Source organism: Haemaphysalis longicornis, unplaced genomic scaffold (assembly GCF_048455015.1).
Source record: "Haemaphysalis longicornis isolate Haplotype H1 unplaced genomic scaffold, Haemaphysalis longicornis Haplotype H1 scaffold_9, whole genome shotgun sequence".
Lineage (NCBI taxonomy): Eukaryota > Metazoa > Arthropoda > Arachnida > Ixodida > Ixodidae > Haemaphysalis > Haemaphysalis longicornis.
In genome coordinates, this window is record NW_027526460.1 from 157,389,299 (window position 1) to 157,408,384 (window position 19,086).

The 19,086-nt window shown below is 46.8% G+C and overlaps 1 protein-coding gene across 2 annotated transcripts in view; it reads left to right on the forward strand.

The window, feature by feature from the left end:
• The window catches only part of LOC144153762 (N-acetylglucosamine-6-sulfatase-like), a 134,521-nt gene that overhangs the window by 11,480 nt on the left and 103,955 nt on the right, over window positions 1-19,086 (forward strand). The gene's annotated exons all lie outside the window — the stretch shown is intronic.

The window sequence follows — 19,086 nt, forward strand, 5'->3', positions numbered from 1 at the left end:
ACATTCAAGTCTGCACACGAGAACGTCGGCCTTTGAAGGAAGCTATCACCGAGTACCTGGGAGCCTACCGTTTCACGCCGCATGCCACCACAGGAGTAAAGCCTTCCGTCCTTCTTCATGGCCGTCATCCCAGAACAAAACTTGATCTTGTGGGAGCGCCAGGCAAACAGTTTTTCCAAGACCCTCAGGCTGCGATGAAATCCGTCCGCAGCAGAGTAGTACAGAAGCAACAAGCAAGTAAGACCTACACTGATCGTCGACGAGCTGCGAAGCATTCTCCGCTAGCAGCAGGTCAACTGGTTCGAGTAAAGTTGCCAGGTCACGTGCCTAAGGGCGCTTTAAGCTACTCAAGCCCGTTCACCATTGTTGACCAATGCGGCCAAGAAACCTACAAGCTTGACGATGGCCGCACCTGGAATCGGAATCGGCTGGTACCCTGCCCTCGACCAGTTACACCACCTCCAGTTGCAAGAACCTCTTCGCCGGAACCAGTAACACCGCTTGGCGAGCCTCAGCAGGAAAACCAGGAACAACCGGTACAGCCATCTGTTCCGACACCAGTTGAAAGGGACGTTCCAGAACTGAGGCGGTCGACAAGGCAAAGAAGACCACCATCGTGGTTTAAAGACTATCAGTAACATTAAGTGCTTAGAAGTTCCAGTTGTTTACTTGTTAGTGACTCTTTTTAAGGGGGGGAAATGTTGTATTGAACAGTTGTGTTTATGTAATCTAGATGGCGCTAGGCAAGCGCCTTGTGACGTCAGCTGGCACAAGCATTGTATATACTCATCACGGACTAATAAAAATTCAGTGTTGTTCGGGGCACGGCGAATGCGGTTTACTTCGAGGTGCCTCCGGCGTAGTCGGCAGGGCATGCAAGGCGATACAACACATTTGAGTGATGGTTTCATTTCCAGGTCCCGGATTTTCCTCAATGTCACCGCACAATAACAACAACAGGTCACGAAATGGGTCAAACAGCGTTCCAGGGCATGGAAGCACGACTATAAACCGATTGTTTGACTTGAAACAGTCAATAATTACAAAGGTTGACCAACCTGCGCGAAGAAGACGAGTCGTGAATTGTTGGCCATTCCAGTTGTGCCTCCATGCCCACTGACGAGCGAACACGCGAACCCAGCTTTTAAACGCTCGGACGGAAGGATGGTCGATGTCACTACGGCTGCGCGGCCAAAGATGGGGAACAGGTGCGCCGGCTCGGTGGTGTTCGGAGAGCACAGCGACGCTGCGCAGATAGGCACGGGTAGTAGGTCATCCATCTGCAGGCTGGGCCCATCGTCGAAGCGTGTTGCAGGGTACCGTACCGACCACGTAAGGAGGCCTACGATCTGCGCAAAGAAGACGAGTCGTGAATTGTTGGCCATTCCACTCGTGCCTCCATGCCCACTCGTGCCTCCATGCCCACGTGTGTTAACACGTGGAGCGCCTAACAAAGCGTGGCCATCTACCCAACGACGCATCCCAGCCGTGAAGTCGCCAGGCTCAGACACGTGACGAACTGAACTTCGCCCAGTAACTGAGCAATGCAACTCTCCCAGACAGAACGTATGGGGACCTCTTCCTAAGCCTGACCCAATGTTTGACCCCTTGACCGACCTTCATCTCCTGTCTGGTTCGGGGATTCTCGTGGCGGTAATCGCGGTCGTTACAATGTCAACGGTCCCCCTCCACCGGCTTCTCAAACGAACGCAAGGAAATCCTTCTTCGAAAGCTTACATCCCTTTCAGCTATTATGGAGTGACCGACGCGCTTGTATGCGTCATCTCGGGGCCCTCTCGCCGGGTGGACACAAAAGCGCGGCGAATAACAAAGAAGCCTCCCCGGTGTCTCCTTACGTCCCTCACGCCAACTAGCTCGGCCGGCGGGGAAACAAACACAATACAGGTATACAAGCTAATCCCAGCGAAAGGTATCTAGTTTTTACCTAATTTTTAGCCCAGCGAAAGATAACTAGAAAAATACCTAGGCGGTTTTAATGAACAATGGAGGGATCGGAACTTAACAAGTGGGTACCGTTAGCTGACCTTGCGTCTGAAAGCATGAAATTAAGCGTTACTTCGGGATGCCTCCCTGCGCGGCGATCCACCTGTCCAGCCATTATACGCTTTGAGCTTCGTGGTGTCTGCGCCGCCTGCCACCGCTTCTCCGCGACGCCTACGGGATGAGCACTGGGTGGCTGATAGTGGCTTGTGCATTGTTTAGGTTCTTTAGAGCTTCCTCTTGACTTTCCGCGCGCTAAACAACTTGTTATGGTCAAGTATGTAAGCAAACAGCACACAGCGCCCTGTCTGTATGCCCTTTCTGTAGTCCTGTTTATAGCGCTGTTTTACAAGTCAGTTATGTACCAAATGGCCCGCCTTCAATCTGTGTTACGTTTAGGGCACTTCAAAAAACAGCTGCGACTAGGCGCAGTGCTCTAACGCCAACCGAAGCTATCCCGGGACAGGGTTCTGCCCGCTTCATGACGATTTTTACGGGCATCAGTGGCGGCAGTGTCATGTCACCACTGTCGGCTCCAAACACGCCAGGCACAAGTGAATTATATTGTCGCCTCGCTTAGAAGTGATACTCGCACACCGGGAGGCTCATTTCGTCTTGCAGCGCGTACAACTAATGCGTCGTCGTCTCGAATATACAGGGTGTCCCAGCTATCATGCACCAAGATTTAAAAAAAGAGAAATGGCGTAACTCGAAGAAAACCTAGTGCATAATGTTTGCAGTACTGTGAAGAAGCGGAGAGTAATTTTTTCGTTAATGAGACTTAATTAATTAATTGTAATTAATTATCTAACTCGAGAAATACTGTCCTAATCACTAAAGTGTCAATGGGGCACTTGTAGGTAACCAAGAGGGACATCTAACTGCGCTATTTTCAGCGACGAACTAATTGCGTACTCATTTATTCTGACTTATAAAGGAAACCCGCGAAATATGAAAAATACCACGTGACGACGCTTACGCGCGCATTGTAAAGCAGCGTCCCCAAACAAAGCTGATTGAAAGCAACTGCTTTGCGTGTTACCCGCCCGAAGAGACAGCGCATCACCTTGATAATAGCATGCATGGAAGAAGCAGCAGCAGCAAGATTCGCGGGACGCGTGTGCAGATAAGGAACAAACTCGGTTGCGATTTCTTCTTTGTTTCTTTTGTCTATTTCATTCTGCCTAACTCAGAGGCAGCCTGTTTGAGGGCGTTGCTTTACGGTGCGCGCGGAGGCGCCGTCACGTGGTATTTTTCATATTTCGCGGGTTTCCTTTATCAGTCATAATAAATGAGTACGCAATTAGTTCATCGCTGAAAATACCGCAGTTAGATGCCCCTCGTGGTTACCTAGAAGTGCCTCATTGACACTTTAGTGATTAGGACAGTATTTCTCGAGTTAGATAATTAATTACAATTAGTTAATTAAGTCTCATTAACGAAAAAAATACTATCCGCTTTTTCACAGTACTGCAAACATTATGCACTAGGTTTTCTTGGAGTTACGCCTTTACTCTTTTTTAAAATCTTGGTGCATGATAGCTGGGACACCCTGTATACGTCGTAGACACAACTGTCTCGGGGAATGGCTGTCCTGGCAAGCACTTGTGCCTTTTAAGAGAATATATGCCAAACGAAAATACTAAGCATAATGCAAGGCTCTGTGTCGTTCAGTATGCGCACACTCACGTCTTATTGGAAGAATCAATGAACGTTAATGAAACCACGGTATAATAAAACAAATCCGCAAACTCGTGAAGAAATAGAACAGCTCGTACGCGAATGAACAAGAAAACACTGTAGCTTCGAAAATGCCAAAAGACGTTCGTCTAAACTTAAGCCACGTTGGACTCACCAGGCCCAACTAAAAGCGAAATGCACTGCTCTTTCACTGGACCTGGGAGGGGGGCGAGGGATGCTTTACTATCGTTCTATCCGCATGCGAAACGAAATCAAGGAATGAATGTTTTACTAACCACACACACACACAACGTGCGCGTTCACTTCACTTGTGATTTTCTACTTCTACGAACAGCTCACTCGGCGGGCGCATTTTTTGAAGTACACGGTAGGCAGTTCACACAGGATAAAAGGCATTTGGAGAAAGTACCCATTTTCAGTAATTATTTTTGGTAAACATCGCAGTATGTAAATTATTTGAGTTTTCAAGGGCGATTCCGTTATTTTATATCTTTAGTTTGGTAAGTAATCTTCCAAATAGTACAATATTTTCATACTAACAATATGTATCAACAAATTACGCTTATAAAAATTAAACTACGTCACTCAGCTCCCAAAAATAAAAGGACGAATAGGCGAAATATTTTTTACGTTCTTACTTCTGAATATAACAGCTTAAAACCACTGCGTCCGAAAAAAAGTGGGTTGAGATGGAGGAAAACGGGGACCGGTGTCCACTTCTTTGAGGTGGGGCAGTCTTGAGGCCGGCTCTGCGAAGAAGCGGCCAGGTCCTTCTTCTTCCTTAAAGCACTAAAGAAATGCCTGCCAGAGCCGAAGTGTGTTCGATGGGCCGATGTGCGATCGCGGATCGATCCACTCTCGGAAAGTGCGAGGTCGATGACCGCGAGGGACTGAAGTGATGCGTCACAGAGCGCTGCACAAGCATGGCAACTCCACAGGAGATGCTCGGTAGCGCCTCTTGCAGGGCATGATGGGCACGGTGGGGTCATGTATCAGCGCGAGTTAATGAGGCGCAACAGTGCAGGTGAGAGTCGTTAATAAGTCTGGGGTCAACAAAAACGTACCGCCTGTGTGCTGGGCGGACGGCGATAGATTTCCTTTTATTGAAGCACGCTCGAGAGCTTCACTCGACGTCTGCTTTGAACGCTATGGGGCGATCCTCCGCACTGGCGCCTTAAGATCGGGAGCCTAAAACACAAGTTTCCGTGCCTTCATCGTAAACGTTGAAATTATATTGTTCACGTCAACGGACTCCCTGTAGAGCCATATCAAAGCCAACCCATTCAACCGTTCCTCCACAGAGCTGTTGCGAAGGTAGCTCTTAAGGCGCTTCAACGTCGAAAAGCTTCTCTCAGCTGCTGCTGTGGTGACACGAAGTGTAGCAAGTATCCTGAGGAGAGTACTGATATTTGGAAACAGGCTTGTGTTGCGCTGCTTTATGGCCTCGGTCGCATACCTTGGCAGCTCTCCTGGAGGTGTTGCTTGCCACTTCGTCTTCCATATTTCCCACTCCGCCTTGATCACTCTCAGATTTTTCGGTTCCATGTCCGCCATGTACAATTTTACTGCCGGTGGTAACGACTCAAAGCTGCTCTCGGTGGTGTAATTTGGTAGCACGAGTTGAAGACTCTTCAACATCGCCCTATGACCCGTAAAGCGCTCGTTCAATGCAGACTGCAGATCTTCCAAATACGGGATAAAACAAGTCTTTCTGCCATATTCTTCAGGAGAAGAGGAAGCATGGTTTCCTCTGTACTTCTGTGAACCAATTTTTCTGTTATTCTCTGGCTGAACGCCGAATCCTCTCGCCGTTGTTTCACACGAATCGAAAATCTCCTTGAGCTGATCACTGGCTTCTTCTCTGAATGTCACTCAGCTATTTCAGCACCAAGTCGATAGGCTCGACGGCGACGCTCATGTCGACGAAATTGCCTTGCAGGTACTGGGACAAACGAAGCGTAAGACTCAAAAACATTTCGCTCACTGCGAGGGAGACTAGAACGTTGAAGCTGTACAGACGAGTGTGATGTGCGGAAGCAGTCGCATTTCTCCCTATTTCACTTTCCATAAGAACTTCCAGCGACTCGACAATGTCAGGCAGCGCTTTACTGAAGAGAATCACGGCTTCGTGCCGCTCTACCCACCTTGTTTCGCAGTACTTATGAAGGCGTGAAAATGCGCGCGAAGAAGACTCGAGGTTCTTCTTGACAACATCGGTTCTTTTCAAGGAGCTTCTGAAATATGTGCGAACGTCCCCAATCATTGCGAAGGCGCTTCGGATGTCGCTTACCTTAGATGCATCGTTCAAAACAAAGGTTTAGTGAATGCGAAGAGCAGTGCGTGTACACTTCTAAAGGATACACTTCGGCCTGCACTCCAAGAAATGAGCCACTCATGACGGCGGCTCCATCATAGCCTTGACCTCTCATGCTGTGAAGGTCTAAACTGAGGCGAACAAGCTCTGTTTTCAACTTTTCCGCCAGACCTGATCCACTGAGATCTGAAACTTGTATGGAAGCGAGAAAACGTTTTTTTGATCTCCATAGTTTCATGCTCCACATACCGTTTGCAGCGGGTGAACTGTTCAGTTTGTGTCCCATCAGTTGTGCCATCGGCGAGAACGGAGAAAAATCCAGACTTGTTCATAGCTTGAACGATTCCATCTTTAATTTGCTTGCCGATTATCGCAATAAGCTCATTCTGAATCGCCGGGCTTGTGAGAGGGCATTTCCACCAGATGTTTTTATGTGCTCAGCAAGAGCTTCATCGCCCCCCCTCGCCCTGTGGCGTAGCAGTGCTCTAAAGTTTCCATCGTTTTCAGCGGGTTCTTCTAGTGCAAGTCTGCCAGAATCTCTGTCTCCCCTAAGCGTGATTTCTTGTCAGCCACAAAAAAGTACCGTTTCAATGACTGTATGCAGCATTGCCTTGTTTTTTCTGATTCGATCTTTGCTTGCTTGTTCAGCTGCTGACGAATTTTGTCCATTTTTCCGTGAGCCACTTCCAAAAATGAGTGTGCAGCGATCGTTGCGTCTCTGTAGTACTCTGTTTTCGCGTGCTTTTCGAATACTTCAAGGGCATTTTTCCACTTCGTGAAGGGTGAAGTCACGAGGCTCCGTGCAGTTTCTTGGGAACCTTTTCCTGTTCCGGATTTCATGAAAAATAGGACGCAGACCTTGCAGAAGGCGTCTATTTGGACGTCTGAGTAAGCGAGCCACTGGAAACGTTGCAACCAGTTCAACTGGAATTTTCGTCTTTTCCCGTCCTTTGACACGGAAACCTCGAAATCGTGTTTAGAACAAGGTGTCCACGTGCTCGTATAGACACGTTCTTTTGGGTCTTCAGGAAGGGTCGAGCAGCCTACGTATAGTATTCCAATACCCTTTTCTTTAGGCGGTTCATTCAGCTTCACAAGAAGTCTTTCTAAAGACGACGATCCAGCGACTTTCTCGTCGTGGACTACCCCAGCTGTAGGATTGGCACCCGTCTAGTAGCCAGAGAGGGGGCCTAGGGCCCCCTCTCTGGCTACGGGCTTGGGCGGGTGCCTTTACGTACAACGCTGCACTACGTTAGCAAATACTTGGCCGAGGTCCCACACTGTTTTATAAAATTCTCATAAAGGTGCTATTCCCTGTTTTATTTATTTCTCGCGCCTGCAAGCCACCCGTTATGAGCCGCGCTCATCAAGAGTACCCGGAAGTATGTTGCTAACAGAGACCTACAACTGGAGCAGCCAGATGCGAAGCCTCACCGGTATCGGGAGTACAGAGCAGCAGCAACTGGAGTGTGGAAAGGAGTGACACTATGGGCGACACGAAAGAAGCGGTACCCGACTTGAGCAAGCGCCGCGACTTCGCAGCGATGTTCTCTTTACACGTTTTACACCACCGTGGGTAGTCACATAATCGCCAGACATGGTCGCCAGCTGTGTCCGCACGTTCCGTGAACACCAAAGCGCCTGTCCGACGAAACTGATATTAGTGCCAACATTATGTCACCTGCCCAAAAAAGTGGGTAAGATATGCGCCAGGCTCTAAAAATAAAGGAAAACCCAGATTAGGACAAGAAGCAAAACAAAATGCGTCACAGAAAAAAATAAAACCTAGTGTCGTGTAATCACACGCATTTTACGAAAAATTTAATTTTTCGTGGCTTCATCACCACCAAAGGTGTTCGCCATTTAAATGGGCTGCACGACGCCATTTAAATGACGCCCTGCGGCCATTTAAATAATTCTAAAGCATGTGATCCCCCCAAAAAAGCAGCGCAACTTGTAGTGACGCTCAAGACTTGAATGTCGGAGCTCTCGTACGTGAGCATTGCCGGACACATCGTTAAATTTCAGTATCATTTTTTATTTGCATAGTTGCGGTGCTAGTAATCGTCGTCATATGCACTGAAGTGGTTGTCATCTTCGCGACGAATGGAGGGTAGAAAGTCATGCTCAGCATCGTAGGCTTCTACCAGCTCAACCGGTAAAGCTCGCACTAAGTCGTGCAAGGCTTGAACGTATAGCGAAGCTGCAGAATTTCTTTATGCGTGAGCACTGAAGGACACATTACCCCGCATTTGTACAAGTTTGAAATTGTTTATTTACATGTTCCGTCGTTGGTTTTCCCTGTGCTAGTAGACATCGTCATGTGCAGCGATATCGTCGTGTTCCTCATGCCAAGCCTAGAGTTTCTTAGTGAGTATACTAAGAGGAAACTGCAACTGGGAATCCATGTCGTCGTGGGGTTTATGGGAAGACCACCTCTTTTTATTTATTTGTTAATTTATTTCAATACTTTCAAAGCCCCGAAAGGCGTTCCAGAGGGGAGTGGGAAGGTTTATACAAATCAAGTTATCGCCGTCTTATAGGAAACAGGATCAGGGTTGCTGGCAATGGAGGTGGGGAGGCTGTTCCAGTCCGATGCTGTCTTCGGTAAGAACGAATTGGAACGTAAATTCGTCCGGCAGTTGGGGACTGCAACCTTTAATCTGTGGTCAAAGCGTGGGGAAATGTAAGATGGAGGTGAAACAATGTCAGTTTTAATATCTGGGTTAGTGTAGAACATTTTGTGACAAAAGCTTAAGCGTGTAATTTTCCTGCGAGTTGTTAGAAGGGGAAGGTTAAGGTTTGCTTTCATTGATGAAACGCTAGCTGTCCGAGAGTAGTTGGAAACAATGAAACTAGAGGGACGGTGCTGGATTGATTCAAGCGATGAGGAGAGCGATAATAAGTGTGGATCTCAGATAGCGGAAGCGTATTCGAGTTTAGTCCTAACTAGTGTTTTATAAAACAGTAATTTCAAGGAAACAGGGGCTAAGGGTAAGTTACGACGTATGTAGCCAAGCATGCGATTAGCATTGTTAGTTTTTTTCTTTTTTGCTGACGCTATTGTGCGTGCTGGAAAAGCTCGGTGGCCGGCGCGAGGCACGTGCTCACGAACGCTCCGCATTCTCTTGGTATTGTTTCCTGCTGCACCAAACTTACAGCTTGTACAACGACTGCGCTTTTAAACCAGTCACGTTCGAATCTTCGCCAGGTTCCAGAGGCGGCAGAGACGATCTACCAATGGCCAAAATACAGGATATCTTTGTGCATTTGGCCCACAATGTAAAACGGGCTTTTACAGGAAAAGAGCACGACTAAAAAAAAAGAGGCAACGACAAAACTTACGCCGGCGCTGATCATTAGTCGGATATCGTTCAGCCTGCCGTACCAGACACTTACCCACAGTGATGAAAGCTAAATGAACACTATCGTCAGGACAATATATAGGGCAGCCTTCAACCTCCCAATCTTTATGATCACTGCAAGGTACTTAAATTGCGTCCTCTAATATCATTGACGAGATCAGAGAAGCCACTCTCATAGAACGAAAGGAGCGTCTGGAATAATTAAAATTCAGCCCGGTCCTCCTACGGGATATCCGCAGGCATGGAAAGATAAAATGGCTGGACGTTGTGATATGTCACCGATCCAGCACTTATCTATATTAGCTCTCCCCCTACCGAAAAGCAGATCCAAACTTACCGAAGGACAGACGACAACACGGGATAGAATTATTTTAGAAAGGTTCGAAAACTACGGAAACAGTATACGCCGACACCGGGGCGTTATAAAGTACGAAGGCAACAGTTTTCGCAGTGGGCTACTGTTGCGAACGCTTTGACGCCAATACTACCCTACACCCAGCAACGCAAAAAGCTGAAATCAGAGCCAACCGGTGGTCCGCATAGAGTAACGTCCAAAAGATACTTAAACATCATACACATGCTCCAAAGCCCATTAGGCTCTTGGCTACCTAACGGATTTAGAAAGATTCTTCAATCTATAATGATCAGAGTTGATATTACCTTAACACCTGTGCAAAAGGGTTTGGAAAGTAACGACGCAGCCGACCAAGATTCACGTCAAGTCACATGCCGTGCTTCCTGTTGACTACGACTCTCCCACGACTCTCCCCTCTCCTAAAAATATTTAGAATGGTTCGTCGTCCTTAGCGTAGGAATATCATTCTTCCCCATCCCGCATATCATCCCCACTGGGATGTGAACGCCAAAACATTGCGAACTGTGCGCAGGATATAAATAAACCCATATCCATTGGCGAAAATGTATGGTAGGAAATGTCCGATATTGACTTAAGTGTCCTAAATACGGGGACACACAGACTCTCGTCAGCGCAACATCGTCATATTCAAAGATGTGCTCAGGGGAAATACCACTTATATCGACACATGGGCTGTTCTGACCAGCTCGTCACCTCCTGATCAGCGTGAGCTGATACTGGGGCTCTGGACCTCGGGTCCTACCATCTCTTTACTCCCTTTTCCCAAACTTCAACAAATCATACTCAACACAGGTCTCTCTCTCTCTCTCTTTCTTTCTTTGTATATGCGTGTGCGTGTGTGTGTGTGTGCGTGTGTGTGTGTGTGTGTGTGTGTGTGTGTGTGTGTGTGTGTGTGTGTGTGTGTGTGTGTGTGTGTGTGTGTGTGTGTGTGTTTTGATTTGTTTGGTTTGGTTGGTGGTTGGCGTGACAAGAGAAGGAAAGGCACTGGGATATTTTGAGCTCGGCAGGGAGCTCATCTGCATACAACCCAGTGCAGGGGAAGGGAAGTAGTGTGTGTGTGCGTGCGTGCGTGCGCGCGCGCGTGTGTGCGTGCCTGCGTGTGTCTTTTTCTCTCCGTTAAAGTACCAAAACCTTCAGTCAGGCCACAACGCTACGAAATAAGCGGTTAATCCCTGACCCTGCCGCTTTCTCTCTCAAAGTGACCAAACCCAGCCGCTGCAACCTTTCGAGCTGACATCTTAAAGGAGTAGTGACACGAAATTTGATAGCTGAGATAACTGAGTAAAACGCTTCCTTTTTATCAGGAAATATCTCCCAGAAAGTTTCAACAGTAGTGGTTCAGTATAACATACTTTAAATTCATTTTAATCTCTGCCCGCACGGTAACGCCCGCAGCGGGCCAACATGACATCATCTTGCCCCAAACTGCCGACGTCGGGGCTCCCGTGACGTAGCCGAACCGCTGATTGTGGTGGGCGCGCACTTCTACATCGTGTGTCCACTTCATGGTTTTGACACTGACATCATGCTGCTTGAGCACTCGGGGATGGTGAAGACCTCGGCGAGTCCGGGCGAGCACGTGCACTCGCTCGTGCGCGTGCCCAGACCGTCCGCGGTGCGACAAGAATGGTGACGTCAGGTGCTACCTCCTGTCATGACGGCCGCTCGGCGATCGTTTTGTCGAAACCGGAACTGACACGTATAAACGCGCCCGTAAAGGATTGTTTACGCTGCGATCGATCATCTAATGCGTCATTCTTGATTAGTGGGCGAATAGGTGCTCATAGCAGCGAAAAAAATGTGTAACACGAAAATTTCGTGTCACCACTCCTTTAAGCCACAGAAACCCAGATGGATCTGTCTCTCCTGGGCCACGGCGATCAAAACCTCTAGCTGCTACTGTGTTTCTCTTTTCGCTGACCTTCAATTATCCTGCAGCATAGATCGTAAATGCAGAAACCCCATTCCGAAACGTCCTTCCACGGCGAAGTAACTCTATCGCGTCCTACATCTTGAGACTTAAACGAAGATGTCATGTACAACTTTTTTCGTCGACGTTCTGGCTCTTATGGCGGCCTATTGATTAATAGGTAATTCACTTGTGTGATGAGAGCGAGAGAGAGAGAGAGAGAGAGAGAGAGAGAGAGAGAGAGAGAGAGAGAGAGAGAGAGAGAGAGAGAGAAAATAATTTCATTTATCGAGGAGATGCTGATGTGTGGGCCTCGCGCAGTGGAAGGCATTCCTAGTTCGGAGTGCCTTGACTTCGGCTGGCTGTGCCTATTTAAAACCTGAAGAGGTCATTCTAAATACTAATATATTTCTTACTGTGTACCATATAGTCGTGTGAAAATGCCACTTCACCGTTCAGTGGGAAAGTCACTAATTGCGTAACACGTATAGAGAAAATCTTTGACGGGACAATTCACGATTTACGCGAACGTGCAAGCAAGCTAACAATGCAGTGGCTGGTTCAGCATGCCTCTACTACCATACGGACGCGAAGAAACTAACCATTAAGCGACCACAAAGCGAACAATTACGCAAACTTCTTTAAGAAAAGGCATAGTTAAAATTCAAACTACTGTGAGTATCAATAGACGTACATGAGCAACTGCAGCTAGTACCTTCCCCGAGAAACTTGACGCTGCTTTGGCTGGCAGTGCTTGCTCCGCTTGTGGCCTGAATGTCCAACGAGACGAAAGATACACCGAGTCGGAAGGTCCAATCGAGCCTGAATGTCCATCGAGATGAAAGATGCGCCGAGACGAAAGGCCCAACAATAATATAACTTTAGTGCACTCATTCAGATAAAGCGGTTAGCGATGTGTTTGAATCAGTAGTGTAAAATTTTTCCCCGTGAAACTTGACTGGCGGTTTCGACAATTTTGCTAGTCTTATGCATGTAGGACTCAGTTTTGCGTCCATGTAACCTGTTACAGGTCAGCACATTGATTGATTGATTGATTGATTGTTTGATTGATTGTGCGCCAACGCTACACATGCGATGAGGCGTGCCGTAAGGGAGGGCTCCGGATTAATTTTGACCACGTGGGAATTTTTAGCATATTCCGACATCTCGAACACACGGGCGTTTTCGCTTTCGCCTAGATCTGAAAAGCGACCGCCACGGCCGGGAATCAAACTCGTAACCTCGGGCTCAGCAGCACAAACATGAGCGTATTGTCCAGCGATGTTCTGGTCAATTTCAGCAATATCGTCCGTCAATAAAACAAACAATAAAGTAGTCAATTTGAGTAGTGTAATTCGTCAGGGTCTAATACGTTAGGTTCCTCAAACACAGTGTGGTCATATCCCTAGATACACGAGAAGATTGTCGTTAGAAAATCATATTTCGGTAATTACCTGTTAGCTAGAAAAACACACTTCTTGCACTCGCCATTTTCTTTGAAACCAACGCACGATATATCCTATTGAATTTGCCGGCGCATTCAAGAACTTCAATAAAGTTAAGCTTGACGGGAATAAACGTGGAGACAAAAGCAGCTCGAGAGACAGTGCAATGCATAATTGAATCGTTTCAGCATCGGCAACCAGCCCTGTCACTTTTTCGCTCCGTTGTTTCAAATAAAGCCGTTCATTATTGTACAGTTGTAGTGTATTACATAGACGGAAGGCGATCCGAAGATGAGAAACATTTTCGAAGTGTTCAGATTCAGTTGACGATGGATATGTCAGAGCATTTTCGAGGCTTTGTGGAGAGCCGTGGAAGTGGGAGGAGGGGCTACGGACCAATTTATGATGCCTAATTGATTTGAACGCGCGCAAAACTTATGCTACATGGACGTTTTTGCTTATGTTAATTTATCGTTCTGCTGCCTTGTTTTTACTTGGAAAAGCCGACTGTCGTTGCCAGGAATAAAGCCGTAACTTCGGGTTCACTAGCGCGGTACCTTATTCATGCCCTGAGGTACCGTAATGTAGAGATAAAATGGTTTAAAATGAGATTGTTATATAAATGCATTTTAATATCAATCTTTGCAAAGTCAGCAATGCCGTTAGACTAGTCTGAGCTCCGCGCCGAATCGTCGCACCAATGTGTGACTTTCTCCAGTTTTCGCCAATCATTGAGCTGCTGGTGAAAGTGGAGCCCACGAAGAGTACTGTGAACATTGTACATGCCAGGAAAAAAAATCGAGTTGGAATTTTAAGAATACCATACACCCTAATTGCTAAGACGCAACCAACCGTTTTTTTTTCTTGAACTTGTGTGTGTGTGTGTGTGTTTGCATTGCAGAGAGGGGCGCAAAAAAAACACGGTTTCCTTTGTTTATGCAGTCGCTAATACCGTATTTAGGTTCTAAAGCCTCAAAGAAGAAAAATTCCCTCGCACTTCCCCGAGGGGGAGAGTGTGTAAGTGCGAATATACGGTTGTTGATTGCGCGATTACGGCGGATATCGTGATCTTGGAGTGGAGAGGAGGCGCCCAACACCCGCAGTCGCTGAGCGGAGAGAGGAGGAGGAGAGTAGCGCCCGCCGTTACGGCAAGGGCTACACGAGCGCCCTCACGCGTCGGAATGCGGAGCGCCCGCTACGCGAGCGAGAGCTCTCCCGCCCGAAGTGGAGAGGAGGCGCCCAACACCCGCAGTCACTGAGCGGAGAGAGGAGGAGGAGAGTAGCGCACGCCCATCTCCCCCCGTTGCTTGGGAAGACGAGGAGGAAGACGAGGAGCGCGCGCACCCGCAGCTGTTGCTATGCGGACGACGGCGGCGGACGATTCAGGCTCGCTTAAGAATTGCATTCGCACGTAAAAAATGCCATGCGAGTTCTGCGACGGCCGCAACAACTGCAGCAGTAACACGAAATGACGCAGATAATAACAGTATCACCCATACCCAGAAATATGCATCCAGAACATCATGCCGGGACGAGCGCCGCGCGGGCTAAGGCCTTGCACTGGATATACGGCAGTAACCCCGACACCCTCTGTACGGATGCAGCAGACTACCCAGCCATAAACGCCAAGGTAGCAGCGGTAGCCGACTGGAGGGGTGAGGCGACATCATCAGCCACCATACGCACCGGGAACAGCACAGAAGTGGAATAGTATGCAATAGCACTCTCTCTCAGCACTGGCCCTTCAGGAAACACAATAAATATTATATCCGACTCGCAAGAGGCATGCCGAAATTATTCGCCAGTACGAATCGCCCCGACACCCATCACATCCTGCAGTGAAACCGACACACTCCACCGGCCCGTCTGATCTGGACACCTGGGCATGCTTGTCTCCCTGGCAATGAACGCATTCATGCGATAGCCCGAGGCGTCACCCTCCGGGCGCCAGCGGAAGACCAACCCAAACCAGACAAGACAGAAAACATCCCACTCACATACATACATATACTACAACACTACAGCCTCTCCCGTAAGGCAATTCCTCCGGCACACGCGCAACTCACCCGTGAGGAATGCATGGCGCCAACTACAAACTAAGCCGGCGGCCGGCCTAAGGTCGGCGAGACGCAGTAGGCGCAGTCAAGCTGAGCCTTATAAGGCTCATATACCTTATACCTAAGCGTTATACAAAACGTCATAATTGATTTCATTGATTGTAGAGTTTAACGCGCCGACGCAATGCAGGCGATGAGGCACGCCGTAGCTGAGGGCACTGCGTCATAGAAACGTCATAGAAACGTCATAGAAAATCGGCAAGGTGGATGAAGAGATTAGGACAGCACATTTAAATTAATTTTCCTACTAAGAAAGTCGCGTAAACGCACTGAGAGTGGTCGAAACCTGTTCTAGGGACTCCAGGCTGCAATCTCCGTAAGTAACCTCGCCATGTTTACTAACTACTTCTTAAGTAATTCGACTGCCATACACAAGGTAATGTGTATGGAGCAACGTCACAGGTGGTCCGCCTAGGTTTGTGGTCATCATGTTGTTGAGGGTGCATATTCCTGCTTTACGAAAAACATTCTTTCTCCGTCACATTTGAACTTCCTTAGAACGGTTGTTTGTGCTAGTTGGTATATACTAACTGAATTCAAAACAGCGAAAAAGACCTGAAAAAAAACCAGCGCCGGGTGTCGTCGTTTCTTGTCCCGTCTTTTTGCGCTGTTTTGAATTCAGTTAGTCACATTTAAATGCTTGAAGAATTTGGCGGGTTATTCGCAACCCTCTGGCGAAACCACGGCCAACAGAAATCGCGCAGGTATATATTGCCGCCCGCTAAACCATCGAATACATGCTCAGACGTCCCACAGACTGCTTAAAATGTGCCGCCGCATTTCTAAAAACAAATATGTACCTTCCGTTCTTTCAAGAAGTGCACAAAAATTAATCACCGAGCTTCGTCTTGCAGCTGCAACAAAGAACTCGATAGGCTTGCACCGAACCGCGTCCCAACAGCGTAATGTCGGTCGCTGGGAAATTGAGGCCCGAGAACAACACTTTTGTAGAAGGGTGGCGAAATACACTGGACTGTCGCCCTTGAGGGTTAATATCCCGCCGTTATTTAGCTTACTCAGTTCCTTAAAACAGTTGAATCATCACAGATGAACCAAACATAGCCTTTCGGGCTTTATTCATTCACTCTGGTGAGCCCAGTATTGCGCACAGTCTTGCGCAGGATTGAAAGGCAGCGCAGTAAAATGGGACAATTTCTGATATTTATAAATAGTTCCAGAAAGAAAGAGTGAAGTGATTTGAATGATATAAAGGGGACTTGTGCACTCCCGCGCACCCATCTAAATTTTTAAAGAAAATAGCAAAGTGCAAAATGGAGGAAGTGAGGTTCGCAGAATTCCGGTACGCAATCTTAAATGCTGCACGTGTCCATGCGACGTAAGAATGTTGAGTTCATTCGTAGGAAGATATTTTTAGGTAGGAGATTGGCGCGTTCTTGCTAAGAGGAATTGAATAAATCTCGCACACCCGAACACGCGCCAACAGGCATAAAGGAGAACCCAGCGCATCCGAAAAAAATGTTCATTGTGGCCGTTCTTCAGTCGATACGACAGTGATAGCCTATATGTCGTAAACTAGAAATTTCGTGTTCGTGAAGCTGTTGTTCGGAAATAGCGTTCCTGACGACGCGGAAAGGCCAATGCCGGGAGATTATTTAAATTTAGACTATCATGTACTTAGGCCAAGTTATACACTCCCAGCTCAAACGCAGACGTTCTCGCTAGTAAGTTGCTGAATTGGTTAGTGAAAGTGATTGTAGAGGGCTTCGGACGTCCATATACATGGAAGAGCTTGAATATCCCCCGAGATGAAAGGTCCACTGAGAAGAAAGGTCCAATGCAGCCTGAATGTCAAACGAGACGAAGGATCCACCGAGTCGGAATGTCCAATTGAGCTTGAATGTCCAACGAAACGAAAGATCCAACGAGACGGAATACCCACTGTTGGACATTTCGTCTCGTTGGATCTTTCGTCTCGTTGGACCTGTAGACGCTGAAATTTCAAACAGGGGCACGCCCTGAGTGCCCAGCACTCGTATGCTTATGTTTCAGCGAATGCTTCATTCATTATGTTTCATTCGAATGCTTATGTTTCAGCTATTAAAAATGCCAAATTGTACTTTTTAACCAATACACTACCAGCCATGCTAAAAAACAACCCTAGACAGTTCTGGCGAGCTATTAATCCGTCATATTCTGAAAAAATTAGCTTGGTTGACCCGTCAAATAACCCGATCCCTGAAGATCAAAGTGCTACTGTCTTGCAAGAGGTATTCGTTAACATTTTTTCGGATGCAACACACAACTACCTTCCTGTGACAAATCACTATAACTACACCATCATGCCTCAAATATCTTTCGACATAGCTGGTATATATAAATTAATTAGTGGTCTTTGTAATCATTCCTCCCCTGGTTATGACAACATCACAACAAAATTTCTAAAAAACACGTCCACCTACAGTGCCATCCTACTAACAAAAATTTTTCAACAATCACTAGATATGTCCAGTCTTCCCACATCATGGAAAATCGGAAAGGTGGTTCCAGTTCACAAATCGGGGAACAAATCTAATCCAGCTAACTACCGTCCTATTTCTCTTACAAGTACTTGTTGCAAGCTTTTAGAACACGTAATTTACTCCAACTTGGTACAATTCCTAGAATCAAACTCATTTTTCACATCGGCACAACATGGATTTCGCAAATCATACTCATGTGAAACTCAGCTTGCATTGCTAACTCATAAGCTGCATCAAATCCTAGATCGCTCATCACACGCCGACTGTATTTTTCTGGATTTTTCAAAAGCATTCGATAAGGTATCACATAATTTACTACTCCATAAGCTAGGAAAACTAAACATAGATCGGAATGTCCTTAGATGGATTGAGTATTTTCTAACTAATCGTACCCAATTTGTTTCAGCTAACGGCCATACCTCCAAACTAAGTAATGTTTATTCTGGTGTACCCCAAGGATCCGTCCTTGGTCCGCTTTTATTTCTTATCTATATTAACGACCTTCATAATGTCGTGTCTTCTAATTTGCACCTTTTCGCAGATGACTGTGTTATATTTCGGGAAATAACCAGCGAAAATGATAGTCGAATACTTCAATCTGATCTCTCTGCTATTATTAACTGGTGTAATACCTGGCTAATGGAACTGAATACAAATAAATGTAAAGTCATGCATGTTTCTAGGATTAACGTAACTCGATGTTCCTACTACCTCAATAACGTATGCTTGCAATCCGTTGACTCTTACAAATACTTAGGTGTCCATATTACTTTTAACCTAGCGTGGGATGCTCACGTGGAATATGTTGCTAATAACGCTAACAGAATGCTGGGGTACTTGCGTAGGAACTTCCATAACGCACCATCATCATTAAAACTACTACTGTATAAAACATTAGTGCGCTCTAAATTAGAATATGCTTCATCAGTATGGGACCCCAGTCACGATAAACTAACCTACCGTCTTGAAATGGTCCAGAATAACTCTGCACGCTTCATTCTTTCCAATTATAACCGTACAGCCAGCATAACAACCATGAAGTCCAGTCTTGACCTGCCGTTACTACAGACTCGTCGTAAAATTTCTCGCCTCAGCTTATTTCACAAACTATATCATCATAATGAGCTACGCCATAAATTAATTCCCTCTCCGTCCTACCATTCCCATCGCATTGATCACGCTCACAAAGTCGGTCTCAATTCATGTCTTACGAGAACGTTCGCGCAATCATTTATACCCCGTACATCACGAGACTGGAACCACCTTCCTGCAGAAGTTGTATCGATTACTGATAACCATTTTTTTCACGATACCCTACCTAACATTGTATAATAAGGTGAACTCATCTTTACATAACAAACTGACTGCTTTATTTGCG